At 45.4% G+C, this 14,886-nt stretch overlaps 2 long non-coding RNA genes across 2 annotated transcripts in view; one reads left to right on the top strand and one right to left on the bottom strand.

Moving 5' to 3' along the window:
- LOC115488342 overlaps positions 1 to 14,886 on the top strand; it is a 30,261-nt gene that overhangs the window by 6,917 nt on the left and 8,458 nt on the right. The window lies entirely within an intron of this gene.
- Positions 3,876 to 12,223, bottom strand: Gm41145. Its single transcript, XR_874581.3, has 4 exons — positions 11,378 to 12,223; positions 9,937 to 9,994; positions 5,459 to 5,683; positions 3,876 to 4,910 (listed from the first exon to the last, which is right to left on the bottom strand). It is a non-coding gene; the product is annotated as a predicted gene, 41145 (long non-coding RNA).

The raw sequence follows: 14,886 nt of genomic DNA on the forward strand, positions 1-14,886 counted from the left end.
CACACACACACACACATGCACTAGTTTTGTTCAATTCCATCACAGATGGCTGTGAGCCATGTGGGCTCACTAGTTCTAGAACAATTAATTCTGTTCCTTTAGAGAACCCTGACTTGACTAATATACTACTCTGTCCTTAGAACAAACACAGTGGCCCTTCAGAAACTAACCACTTCTGAGGGCAAGCACCTCATGAAGGACACCTCCTCAAACTATTTATTTATTTTGGTTTTTCGAGACAGGGTTACTTTGTAAAGCCCCGGCTGTCCTGGAACTCACTCTGTAGACCAAGCTGGCCTTGAACTCAGAAATCTGCCTGCCTCTGCCTCCCAAGTGCTAGGATTAAAGGCGTGTGCCACCATGCCCGGTCCTCAAACACTTTTTTTTTTCCAGAGCTGAGGACCGAACCCAGGGCCTTGCGCTTGCTAGGCAAGCGCTCTACCACTGAGCTAAATCCCCAACCCCCTCAAACACTTCTTAAAGGCCACACTCAACTCTGTAGACCAAATTTCCCTCATAAGAACTGCTAGGAGACAAACCGTATCCACCCCGTCGCAGGATCTCTTTCTGACTGCTTGGGAGGAAAACGCTTTTTCAGCCCTTCATGGTTCTCAGTTGGGGCAGACAGTGAACAGAAGTCAGATGAACAAGGACAACACAAGCCAGACTCAAGACCTGGGTGCCTTCTGTGTGGGATAGACTCCAAGGAATAACTCTGGAAACTGGGCTGTGATTCCAGGTTTAAATACAGCCACTTACTTTAGCAGAGTGGAGTGTGGAGAAAGCCGGCTATGGGTGGGGCAACATAGCAAACACGGGTGAGGTTTGTCTCATAAATTTTAGTTGGTGGTTTTTTTTCTTTTTTTCCTTTTTTAAAAGATTTATTCATTTATGTATATAAGTGCTCTGTTTGCATGTATGTTTCCACGATAGAAGGCATCAGACTCCATTACAGATGGCTGTGAGCCACCATGTGGGTGCTGGGAACTCAGGACCTCTGGAAGAGCAACCAAGGCTCTTAACCCCTGAGCCATCTCTCCGGGCCCAGCTTTTTTTGTTTTTTTTTTAAAGATTTTATTTATTTATTTTATGTATATGAGTACATTGTAGCTCTACAGATGGTTGTGAGCCATCATGTGGTTGTCGGAATTTGAACTCAGGACCTTCAGAAGAGCAGTCAGTGCTCTTACCCGATGGCCATCTCGACAGCCCCCTTGTTTTTGTTTTTTGAGACAGGGTCTCTCTGTGTAGCCCTGGCTGTCCTGGAACTCACTCTGTAGAGCAGGCTGGCCTCAAACTCTGAGATCAGCTTTTCAAGTGCTGAGATTAAAGGCATGCGCCACCATCACCCAGTTGATTTTTCTTTCTTTTTAAAAAGGATTTGTATCAGCTCACGTGTGTGTGTGTGTGTGTGTGTGTGTGTGTGTGTGTGCATGTGATTGCAGGTGTGTACAGTACACGTGACTGCAGGTGCATACATGTGATTGCAGGTGTGTACACGTGACTGCAGGTGCCTAAGGTCCCCTAGAGCTGGACTCGTGGACAGGTACTTGTGAGTCTCCTGACTTGGGTGCTTATAATGGAACTCAGGTCTCCTGCAAGAGCAGAATGCATTCTTAGCCTCTGAGCCCTCTCTCCAGCCCCATTGGGAACTTTTCTATTCATTACACTTCGCAGAGATTTCGATCTGATCTTTCTGCCATGGAGAGGAGATATCTTATTAAATGGAGATGTCCTCTAGACACAGATGGGAAATCCCGTGAGCAAGTAAGCTCTGCTGTTTCTGGACTTACTGCTGTGTCTTCTCTTACTCAAAAAGCCTTGGCTACAAAAAGGCATTTTTTGGGTCTTTTATTTTGAGATGTTATACTTTGATGTGTTATATTTTGGGGTGCTATATGTTGATTTATATTTTGAGGTGTTATACTTTGATGTGTTGTATTTTTAGGGTGTTATACTTTGGCTTCCTCTCATACTTTAATCTCTTGGCTGTTTTTTTAAAAATCAGCTTTTACTGGGGTTACTTTAAGATTCCACTCCATTAGTAATTAAAGTTTTCACCATTTCTTCTCTGACCCTTCCTGCTTTTAATTAATTTTTTTTTTACTAGTTTTGTAATTATGTTGCTTTTTATTCATCTTCTTTCAGCTGATCCCACTGTTAATTTTCAAAAGGGTATTAGAGCCCTTTCTGGTTTTATTTGATTTGTAGTTTAAAAAGGTCACTGTGTAGTGTTGCATTTGTGGGAAATTTCTTCTTTCCAGGGCTCCTGTCAGGGACGTATTTTTATGCTTATGTTTCTTTGAACCTCTCAAGCAATACATTTATAAACTTGCTTGGTAACGTGCTTTCTAATTGGCTGACGTGGTAGTAGATTTTCTACTTTCTAACCATTTGACTTTGGATTCTTGTTCCTGTAGAGATGTTGCCTTAGACTGGTTAGTTCTAGTTTGTCCTGAAGATGAGATATTTTGAGTTCTTGTGTTTCCTCCGCCTGAGGTGGCAGCAGGGCCAACAGATGTCACCATGTCAATCGTCCAGCAGGGCCAACAGATGTCACCGTGTCTATCGTCCATCCTAGATGGCTGAGCTTCTCTGCTTTCTTGAAGTTGTGTTAAGCACCCTGAAGCAGTTTTATCTCACTCTGCTGAGGATATGAAGGGAGTGAGGAGACTCTTCACAAGGAATGAGATGCCTGCCGTCCCCCTTACATGCCACTTTGGCATGTTGGTTATTTTGAAGTGCTTGAGGAGCAACTGAAGCAGGAGGGCATTCGCATCTGCCCATGTACAAATAAGTCACAGAGGTGTCCACAAGGAAGGACTCCTGATAACAGGAAGAGAAAGAATATCCTTGCGACTAGAGATTGTCACAGACCCTAATTGCTCCCTGGTTTTGCCCTCTCTTGTGTCACATAATTCGCTGTCCCTCACCCCCTTACTTTACCTTGCCATCCCTTTAAGAAACAATCACCATTTCTTTTCAAAAAATGTATACAAGCGCTCTACTCTGATCACCTCTTCAGGTATTCACTCTCGTGACACTCCCATCATGTGCAGCAACCCACAAAACCCCATTAGGCGATCTTCTGCGCTTTTGTTTTATGTCTGTTTAAGTCTTAGGCCTAGATGGAGCATGCTTGCCTACTTGGCAGCACAATTGCTTTGAGCTGGAGTTGAACAAATCCTTGTCTCTGACCTAGTCAGTAGGAAGAATTCTCCAGAGGTCATTTTGGATCTCTGCAGGGTTTGATGAAATAGAATGTCTTTCCCTTTCTAAATCTAGATTTTTGTTTATTTCCATTATTTTAGTGTGTGTGTGTGTGTGTGTGTGTGTATGTGTGTGTGTGTGTGTGTGTGTGTGTGTGTACACACACATGCACATATTGAGTGTGTGTGCTGCAGAATCCAGGTGTCTGATTCCCTGGAGCTGGAGTTGCAGGTGGTTTTGAGCCACCCCGTACAGTGCCAGGAGGCAAACTTGGGTCCTCTGCAGGGACAGTACTATATCTCTAAGCTGCCGAGTCACCTCTCCAGCCCCTCAAAGCTTAGATTACCAGGAGAAAACAGTTATGGGGTGTAACAACTCTGCTGGCAGAGGGGTCGGTCTTACCATCCCGTCCCTTGAGTTAGCTCACAGGCTGGTAAACTCACTGCTCTCAACAGGGTCTTCTTAACCTGCCAACAGGGCAAAACCAGGTGAAATTCTCCCTCCATCCTGTTTTATGTCCTGAAGCTTGGCTGCATCAACATACTCTCAGAGAGCATCCTCTCCTCTCTCTGGTCTCCCCTAGCCAGAGGGAGCAAGCGTCAGCTGTTGTCAGGTGGCCAGCCACAGTGGCCTACAGACCCACAGGGCTAAGAGAGGTAGGATTGTCATTTGTGAGGGGACAGTGACCCAGCTCTGTGCTTGCAGCAGCATGTGGTGCACCCCCCAGAGTTTTGGGGGTCTAGACCGATGAGAAATCGGGTTCCATTGCTTCTGTGCTGTAAAGAACATCAGACATAGCCAGTTCTTGAAGGTAAGTTGGAGATTTTATTAAAGATATTTTAATATAGAGTTAAGTGTGAAGGTTAGGAGAAAGAGAGGCACTCAGAAGAGAGGAGAGGGCACCTGCGCACACAGCTTGGGGTTCTCTAAAGAGAGCCGTATCTCCACATCTTTACGATTGCCATGCAAGACTTTGGTGGGGTTTGAAGTTACTATCTTGTCATTGGGTGGTTCCTGAGGGCGCCTGATAGGATTCCAATCCACAAGAAGGCAGAGGATCTCTACTGTGGTATTCTGTGAACAAGTTAAGTGTGTCTGGGGAAAGATTGAGGCCCAACCCAAGGCCATATGCATTCAGGCTCTAAGTGCTCTGCCTGAACCTGGATCCCTCATTGTTTGCTTGATAGCAGACATCAAGCCCCACCAGTCCTCCATCTCTGCCCGACTCAGTGCTGGAGTCAGAGGCATGTGCAGTATCACATCTAGCTTTTCTATGGGTGCTGGGGTCTGAACTTTTAAACTTGAGCCATCTTTCCAGTCAGCTTATTTCAATAGACTCAAATACAAACCATTCAAGAGTGTAGGGCAAGTTTCCTTTATCTTCATTGGGGATATCTTCAACCAAAGAAACAGATGGCCAGGATACTTAGACCCACACCTAGAGAGCCATATTCAGGAGCTGAAGGATCTGGGTCCTGAGGTAAATGGCCCACATTTAGCTCCTGCCTCCAGGGACATCCTAATGCCCCTTGTTGAGTGCTTTATATAACCTTTTAAGGTTACCGTGAAGGCCCTAGATATAGAAAATGTGAAATATCTGTCTTGATCGGAAATCTTCTGATATAAGGAGGCAAATCCAAAATAGTGGCCAGCTTGGTGAGTCAGACTTCAGGCACTGTTATAGAATCAGATATGGAATTCTTTGAAAACAAGAAGAAAGGAGGAATGAAAATCAATAATCCTTGCATAGCACACTGAACATTTATAGACAGACTCAAAAGGCCTAAGAGCAACTCAGATCCTGTCATTTGACACTGCTGTCTGCAGAGCCTCCCCTACTGGTTTCTGTACATTAGCAGATATAGTACTGCAGGACACCCTGCCCTGCCCCCAGACTCTGGCACCCTCCCACCCCCCATGGTTCTTGTGTCTCTGTGGGACAATATCCCATTAATTGAAGGGGTCAGCTGATCTCAGCCCACCTTAGAACCCATCCCTTGTTCATCAGCTGAAGGAACAAGGCCTAGTTACTCAGTCAGCCTATCTGATTCTCTCAGGCCACCCCAGCATCCTCAGCCCTTTTCTCTCCCATCATGCAGTTCTAGTTTCTGAATCCTTACCCGCTCATCTTTCAGTGGGAAAACTGTAATGTGTCTGTCAGTATACCATGGGATGAGGAAGGTGTTTTAATTTCTCTTCTTTGAGAATAAACCTGAAAACCGTGTTTCTTTGCCTGATAGAGACTCACCTTGATTTAAAATCTGCCCAAGATGATGCAACCTTAGAAGATGTCCCTCTTGGTCTTTCGGTCTGACATGCCTATGAGGTCGGATTGACACTAGGTGCAGAGCTGTGCCCATCACGGGGAGGGACAAACCTTTCTCCATCAGCACCTGGGCACCCTCTCTCATGAAACAGTGGAGGGGGTGAGGCCGTCACATGGGCAGAATGCTCTTGCCTTTGTGTCCTTGCCCTCCAGCACCGGACGCAGGTTAATAAGGAAAGAGAAGAAAACTGATTCAGAGGGAACTCAAATCTGTCAATCTGCGTAAGATCTGACAGCCATAGTTTCATTTGTGCCTCCTCGCCATCCCACAGATCCTATTCCAGCCACTCTGCTACCCTACCTTCACTCCCGTGACACAGAGAGCTAACAGCAACTTCTGCAATTTTACTTACTTACTTATTGAGACGGAATATCATGAAGCCCAGGCTTGCCTCAGACTCACTTGGTAACCAAGGGAGACCCTGAGCTCCTGATCCTCCTGCCTCCACCTCCTGAGTGCTGGATCACAGGCATGCACCACTATGCTACTTTGTCTATGTAGTGTTGGTGAGTAAAACCAGGGTCTCCTGTATCTAGACGAGAGACCAGGGTCTCTAATGAGTGTGGTGCACTCCCAGCTTTCTTTTTTACTCTATTGGATTCAGACTTACAATTTCTGTTTGCATTCACATTTAAAGGGAACTGACGATGTATCCAATGTACTTCGGAAGTCGGATGAGCCTCTTTCAATACGTGCCAAGGTGTCTAAGTCTTACTTAGACTCCCGGGGCTTGACTGAGGATCCCTCTAGCACAGTATGCAGATGACCTCCAACTTTGGGGAACTAGAAAGGCAGAATAGACAACTGGAGGCTGGGGGATGTCTGGGAGGCCTTACAGGCTGAGCAGGCTGAGAGCTAAGTCTGCGAGTGGGTGATGGAGAAGGTCCATTAGCATCAGTGACGAAATGCTGTTGCCCATCCCCTACTTTGCATGGTGGAGTCTGAGGAGTGAATGTCCAGGGGATGCTAACAGATAGATCCTTCACCCCACTAACAACAACATGTCTGTATTTCTTGCTTAATATTGAATATGTGTTGACATAGATTCTCACACAGGCTAGCATGGAGCTCACAAGGTAGCTCAGGATGGTTGTGAATTTATGGTAGTCTAGCCTTAGGCTCTTGAGCACTGGGATTGAGGTGTCATCTACTGTGTGACCAGGCCTAGGGGATCCTCACCAGAGCTGGGCTGCTCTTGGCACCACGCTCTTGAGCCTTCAGAATTATGAATGAGATAAACTTGCTTTCTTTATATAGCCAACCACGTCCAAGCTCCTCATTTACTGCTTGCGTAGTGACAAAGGAAAATGTGCCGTCATTCCGGTTGATTCCAGACATGCTTTTGGGTCTGGCATACTGTCGCACACAATCTGGGAGTCTTTTTTTTTTTTTTCAGGCCAGCTAGTACTCCTGTGGCCAAAGAATAATAACCCTAATCACCTTCATACTAAAACCGGCATTGCTCACTGTCCGGCATTCACTGACTAGATGGCTGCCGCATCTCTAGAGGACAAGGTATAAGCACTCTAACGACACCCTTTCCCCACCACGTTTATAAGCTTGCCAGCAGTGGCTTGTACGTGGTTTGTCTCCCAAGGGCTCAGCACTAGATGCTTGGTTCTCAGTGTAATGATATCTATAAGTGGCTCTATTCAAGAAATAAGCTCTACTAGGAGGTGGTTATGTTATTAGGAACATGACCCACCCCTGAAAACAGACAAATAGAGTTCCTTTGAAGTCCTGATTAGTTCTCATGAGAGAGCTGTGAGAAGATTGGGCCTCCCTGTGTTATGGATCCGTTTTTCCTTTTTGTATACAACCATAGCAAGATGCTATGAGAAGATGCTATCTCAAGATACTGTGAGAAGAAGCCCAGGGGATCCTCATCAGAGCTGAGCAGGTCTTGGCACCATGCTCTTGAACCTTCAGAATTGTAAATGAGATAAACACATTTTCTTTATATATTCCAGCTCAGATATTTTGCTACAACAGTGGACAGTGGGTGACTCAATGATTAACTGATGGCGCTCTGCAGTGGTAGAGAGTTTAACTCAGGCTTCTCTTCCTCTTGACATTCATTTAAGAACTGAGTCTGACCGAGGAACTCATTTTATTCTTGGCTTGCAAAAACTTTGAAGACACTCATTGAAATGTCACACCTTATACTATCAATGGTCTCCAGGATAAATAAGTGGGATATCAAAATCTGGACATAGAAAAGGATTTTAGGGAAAGAAGTAAATGAAGGACTGGGTTGTTCATTCCCACAGCTAGAGTGTGAACTTGTGTGTAGGGTCAAAAGGACCACACAAGCTCAGATGGCCTGAGCAGGGAGGAGAGTTGTCAGGGCTTTCCTGAGAAACAGAAATGCACTTGTATGTATGTATGTATGTATGTATACATGTGTGGTTTCTGGAAATTGAATCTCAAGTCTTCTGGAAGAGCAGCAAGTGTTTTTAACCCATGAGCCATCTCTCCAGCCCCCTTTAAGAATTTGTTAAGTTAGCAGACTTTGAAATAGCTCTAACAACCGAGTCACACCGGATAAGCTGAGCACCCCATGCTACTTGGTCCTCTGGCTGGTGCCTCAGCAGTTACAGTAGGTCCCACAGTAGCTGCCTCTCACTGTGGAGGCCGACAATCTTGTGGCTTCTCAGTCTAGAAGGCTGTCCTAATCTGCTGCTCCAAACCTGGAAGGTCCCTGGGGAGCTGCTGGTCTTTGGTCCATGATAGAAACACAGAAACACTGGTTCTGATACCAGCAAAGGAAATAAACTCCTCAGCAAGAGAAAGGCCAAGTGAACAAAAAGACCAGAGAGCCTGCTTTGGTCACACACTTTTATCTGGGCTGTAATTAGAAAATGCTGTTCACTCTTGGGGTGGTCTTTCCTGGCCAGGTCTCCAGGTGAGACTTTCTGCTCAGGTGATTCTAATTTGTGTCAAGCTGACATTAAGATGACGACAGGGAGTGTTCTGGAACACATATCTCAGAGGATGCAGATGAAATGGAAGGAAGGCCCTGAAGCTCAGTGAGGTACATCTTTAAGCAGACAACGCACTTCTATCTGGAGACAAGGGATAATTGATTGGCCCTCTAAACAGTGCATCGCTGGTTCCTTGATTAACAGGAGAGTCCAGAAAAAAACACCTATATGTGTGGTGCCACCAAGAGGCAGATGTGATGGCTGCTACAGAGGAGAATCTTTTTTTGGGGGGGGGCGGGGTTCAAGACAGGATTTCTCTGTATAGCCCTGGCTGTCCTGGAACTCACTGTGTAGACCAGGCTGGCCTCGAACTCAGAAATCCGCCTGCCTCTGCCTCCCGAGTGCTGGGATTAAAGGCGTGCGCCACCACCGCCTGGCTACAGAGGAGATTCTTAAAAATTAAATGATGTATTGGTCCAGAGAGTAAAGGTTATAAGTACACTTATTATGTATTAACTCATATTAGGTGTGGGTCTATCTTTCCTTGGGGGTGTCCCACAAGGCGTGTCCCATTGGCCCACCAGGGCGGAGAGAGCAGAATGGTCCAGCAGGGTTCAGATGGCCCTGAGCATGTTAGAACTTCCAGAGACAGCTCCAGTGAGAGAGCCCATTTTAGTGTTCTGGGGGTAGGGTATATAAGGGCTCTCAGGGTACAGGTGGGAAGGGCTGATTGGTTATAACACAGCACCTAATTATCATATGGGCAAAGAGTGAATGATGCAGCACTTGCAGGAAGCTCGAGCAGGGTTATCCTCCAAATAAGGTCAGGCATGTGTGCTCAGAGACACTCTCCAAACAAGGTCCTGCAGTGAAAATGAAGCCCCTCTGAGAAAGGGAGTCCTCCTGCACTGAGTTCAGAGAACTATCTGGACATGGTAGACTACAACCTTAGCAGCAGGGTTCGACAGCATTATGGGTTATATGGCACTGTTTAGATGGCAAAAAGAATGTTATGAAAAAAAATCTACCAACTAAGTGGAGTGGCTACACAACTCACGGAACACAGAGAAGTCAAGCTGGTGCCCACCTAGCCTTTGCCCCTACGACCTACTACTGTTCACGGTACTAGAAAGGTAAGCTCCAACTCAACTACAGATCTACAAAGGTGGCCTACCTGTAAGATACCATGGTACAATAGTGGCACAACATCTTGTGGAAGTAACAGCCACTATCTGACTGGATTTAAGGTCCACTCCAAAAGACAGAACCCTGTGCCTGACACTGTTTAAGTTGCCAAAAACCTGAGGCTCGATAGGTCTTGGATCCAGGGGAAGAGCAAACACATCTGCTCGGCTAAAGGAACATAGCAAAAAAATGACTCGCGATGAAGGCCTTTATACTCATGTATTGGAGCCTCCGCAGATGGGAACAAAACCAGACCCACAGATGGACAATGTGCAGAGAGACTGAGATACCTTGGAACTCTCAGTTCTAAATCTCCATCGAATCCATCCCTTCAGGAATCAGAGAACCCTAAGGAAGAAGAGGCAGAAAGAGTGTAAGGAGCCAGAGAGGATGGAGGGCATCAAGGAAACAAGGCCTTCTAAACACTGTATAACCAACACACATATGAACTCACAAGACCTGCACAGGTCTGCACCAGATGGGATCCCAGTGCAGAAAGAAGAAAACACAAGCCCCATCCCTAGCTCAGACACTCTCTCCAATTGATAGCCACCTGCAAACGAAAAATTAGCTCTCTCCAGTGGAATCTTCACTGGGGATACAAACCACTCTTAAAGGCAGGGCTCAGCCTGGCAGTGGTGGTGCACGCCTTTTATCCCAGCACTTGGGAGGCAGAGGCAGGCGGATTTCTGAGTTCGAGGCCAGCCTGGTCTACAGAGTGAGTTCCAGGACAGCCAGGGCTACACAGAGAAACCCTGTCTTGAAAAACAAACAAAGGGCAGGCCTCATGCCCAGCAGTAGATGGCTAATACAAAATGAACCCAATGGCATCTTTGGAGGTTGTCTTATAAAGTTTTTGTCAGGGCTTATTTTGAGGGAAGGGGGTCCTTCAGAACAGGTTTCTCCATGTGGCTCTGGCTGACCTAGAACCTGCTCTGTAGAGCAGGCTGGCCTCAGATCTGCCTGAGATCTGCCTGCATCTGCTTCCCTGAAGGAGTACACCACTACACTCAGCTTTTTCTTTTTCTTTTTAAACCTTACAGACCTTTGTGTATATATCCTTTGTGTATTCTGGCTTCTGGCTTTGTGCTCTTTATGTGTGAATGTGTATCTCTCTGTCTCTCTGTGTTTATTGTGCTTTTTCTTTGGTTCTCTTCTGCTTGTTTTGTCCCATTCAAGTTTGGTTTTATTTTATTTTACTCTTTTAAATGCTTGTTTGTTTTCTAAAGAGAGAAAGGGTAGGGATTTCAATTGGGGTAGAGAAACCATAACCAGAATATACTATATGAAAAAAAAATCTACTTTCCATTAAAAAAAAAAAGTGAAATGGGTTGGGCTTTGTAGGGCAATCCAGTTATGAAGGAGGACAAATGAGAGAAGGGGAGTGGAGGGGCAAGGAGGGAGGGGGAGGGGTGGGGGAGGGGGAGGGGGCTTTTGTTTTGTTTTGACTTTTCCTTTTGTGGTGCTGAGAATTATACCCAGAGCTACACACATGCTAGGAATGTGTTCTTCCCCCAGGACAGATGATAGCATGCCCTTTGGTCAGTGTGCATACACACCACCCACATTTCTCTCTCCCATCTTCTATGTGGAATGTGACTATGGGAAGGAAGGGTACTCTGCATTTGTAAGAAATCAAACTCTTTAAGGTAATTAAATCTTTTTGCTCCCAGGGTCTGTCTGCCAGCATTGGGGGATTGGGGGATGTTGTAGGAAAGGGAGTCCTCTCACCTTTAATGCTCCTTGGCAGCGCACCAAGGACCAAGCACTCCTGGGAAATCCAATCTTGGGGTTGAGTCCTGGCAGGATTTAGACTCAAACAAGAGCATCCTTCAAGCTAATGAGGGCTGGAACAAGTAACATCACTGTGAGGATCTGACTACTGTGTGTGCATATTAATCAGATCAACTTGTTTCTTGTTTTCAATGTTGTGGCAAGTGAACTGGGTTAAGTTATTTTCCTTTGACATGTATCTCTGCAGTCTGAGGCTAGAGGAGCTGTGGGCCGTGGGCTCTCATGGAACAAGTAACATCACTGTGAGGATCTGACTACTGTGTGTGCATATTAATCAGATCAACTTGTTTCTTGTTTTCAATGTTGTGGCAAGTGAACTGGGTTAAGTTATTTTCCTTTGACATGTATCTCTGCAGTCTGAGGCTAGAGGAGCTGTGGGCCGTGGGCTCTCAAGGCAAGACTGGGGAGGGCTATGGAAGGGGGTTAGCTTTCAGAGGACTTTCTCCCCTTCAGCACCTAGGAGGGCAATGGAACTGATCCAACAAAGAATGGAATTCCTTTGTAACATCAGGACCACCTACAGATAAGTGCTACTATGTATTCAGACAAATTAATGCATAAAACAAAATTTTGGCAGAAAGATATTTCCTTGATCTTCATATTTTAGTTTGTACCACTATATAAAAATTAAGAGTTAAGTACAGAAAGCCAATTAAAAAAAAAAAAAACAAAAAACTTGTTAGACTAGGTTTGCTACTTAGGAAAGCCAAATTATCTTCTTTTGTGTTTTGTTTGTTTGTTTGTTTGTTTTTCGAGACAGGGTTTCTCTGTGTAGCCCTGGCTGTCCTGAATCTCACTTTGTAGACTAGGCTGGCCTCGAACTCAGAAATCTGCCTGCCTCTGCCTTCTGAGTGCTGGGATTAAAGGTGTGCGCCACTACTCCCAGCCTTGCAGCCTTGTCTTTTTTTTTTTTTTTTTTTTTTTTTTTTTTTTTTTAGACAAGGCTTCTCTGTGTTGCCTTAGCTGTCCTGGAACTCAGTCTGTGGACCAGGCCAACTTTGAACTCTGAGATCCATCTGCCTCTGCCTCCGGAGTGCTGGAAGTAAAGGTGTGCGCCATCATGCTGGGCCAGTTTAAAAGATTATTTTAAGTCTGACATCAATGGGAGGGGAGGCCCTTGGTCCTGTGGAGGTTTGGTACCTTAGTGTAGGGGGATGCTGGAGTGGTGGGGCAGGAGAGGGTAGGCGGGTGAGGGAGCACCTTCATAGAGGCAAAGGGGAGGGAGGAGAGGGTGGATGTGAGATGGAGGGTTTGTGGAGGGGCAACCGGGAAGTGGGATATCATTTGAGATGTAAATGAATGGAATGACTAATAAAAACATTATTTTAAGTTACTGTTATTAGTAGCATTGTGTGTGTGTGTGCATGTACGAGCTTATAGGGTTTGGCTCTCTCCTTTCCTGGGTTCTGGGGATGATTTCAGGTTGTCAGACTCACATGACAAGTGCTTGTACCTAATGAACCATTTCCATGGATCCATCTGTATCTTTTTAATGGAGTAAACATAAACATAAACAGTAAACATAGGACATGGAAGTGGCTCAGTAACGGCCACAGACACGGGAAGTGGAGACCTGCCTTCCTCCCCACCCCTTCCTTTCCTGGCGAGCTCTTACTACGCTGCCTGAGCTGATGACTGTGCCCTTCCAGCCAGTCTCACAGTAGCTTGGATCACAGGCATGCACTACCATGCCTGATCGAAGGACTTCTAAAAGCTGGTCATGCCTGGCTTTGTGCAAAACCCCTTTAAATGTTTATAAAGTGGATTTTCTAGTAAACAATTGCCAATCTTCTTAGAAGAGAGACATCAGTTATGAAGGAAAGGTAGACATTTGCACAATCCTAGCAAAGATAATTAATCAAACCCTGGTTTTTACTAGTAAATTCTACCAACTTTTAAGGGACAGATCATATCAAAAGTTCTTGTATTCAGAAAAGCCAACAGACCTTCACCATGAAGCCAGCCTGAAACAAATACTGAAACTCAACAATGGGACACATGCTGAGGAGGAAATAAACTTCACTGTCTCTTAGGTGTAGGGGGCAGAGTTACAATGAGAACAAACAATTATCAATACATTAACAAGGAAAAAGGCACACAAATTTTATCGATGGGGATACTTTTAACTACATAAAATAATTGAAAACCTAAGGACCAGACTTGCAGCTCAGACACCATTGTGTGCACATGTGCGTGTGTGGGTGCCAAAGGTTGACATTAGTGTCTTCCTTTAGTGTGTTTGGGTTTTCATTTAACCATGCGGCTTAATGACTGTTCCACAGCTGTGTGTGTATTCAGGGCTGCTTTAATTGGTTAACATTTAAGTTGCCAGAGGTCGTCTGTAGTTGGCCAGAGGCTGAGTGTCTTCCTCGGTCACTCTCCACCTTAAGGGGTAGGGCACGGTGGGAAGTCGTTAGGAAAATGGGGAACTAAGGGGATAAGACATTGCGGCAAGATCTGTTGATGCCTACTTCCTGGTGTTGCCTTCCCTTTCCAGTGTTCTTGGTACACAGGACAAGGCTAACTTCCCATTAGGTTACCTCTATGGAGGAAACTACAATCCATGCATGACCTTTTGTGACCCTCGGCCCCCACCAAGGCTGTTTAATAAAAGCCATGGTTTGACCAGCAATAGAATGATCAAAATAAGAAGCATTGTTTCATTCTATCTCCCAACAAAATCAACACAGACCAAGAGATGGAGGGGTAAACCAACCAACCCATAAATGAGCTAGACACAAGCAGTCGGAGATGCTAGTAAATGCTCACAGTGTTCTCTGGGAAGAGAGTTTAGGAAGAGCTACAGCAACACAGTGACATCCCCAGTAACAAAGTGACAACGAAAACTGGATTTCCTGACCAACACTTGCAGACTGGGCTAACTGAAGCCCCTGAAGCTCCCTGTCACAGGAAGAGGATAATTCTAAGCACTCCCACCTTGTGCTTCAGCAGGGTGCTGTTCAATGGTATTAATACAGTCACCTCACTTCATGCACAGCCTCAGGTGCAGGGAGGTACAACTCACACATCATCTGGACAGGGTTTCTCTGTGTAGCCCTGGCTGTCCTGGAACTCACTCTGTAGACCAGGCTGGCCTCAAACTCAGAAATCTGCCTGCCTCTACCTCCCAAGTGCTGGGATTAAAGGCATGCGCCACCACTGCCTGGCTTTACCTTCTCCTTTGAAATGTCTTTTTATTCCAAATGAATTTGCAAATTTCTAACTCTATGAAGATGATTTGGAATTTTGATGAGGATTGCATTGAATCTGTAGACTGTTTTCAGCAAGATGGCCATTTTTTACTATATTAATCCTGCTAGTCAATCGTCTGCGATCTTCGATTTCTTTCTTCAGAGACTTGAAGTTCTTGTCATACAGATCTTTCACTTGCTTGGTTAGAGTCACACCAAGGTATGCAATCTATGACTATTGTGAAGGGTGTTTCC

The sequence above is a fragment of the Mus musculus genome, chromosome 14 (assembly GCF_000001635.26).
Source record: "Mus musculus strain C57BL/6J chromosome 14, GRCm38.p6 C57BL/6J".
NCBI lineage: Eukaryota > Metazoa > Chordata > Mammalia > Rodentia > Muridae > Mus > Mus musculus.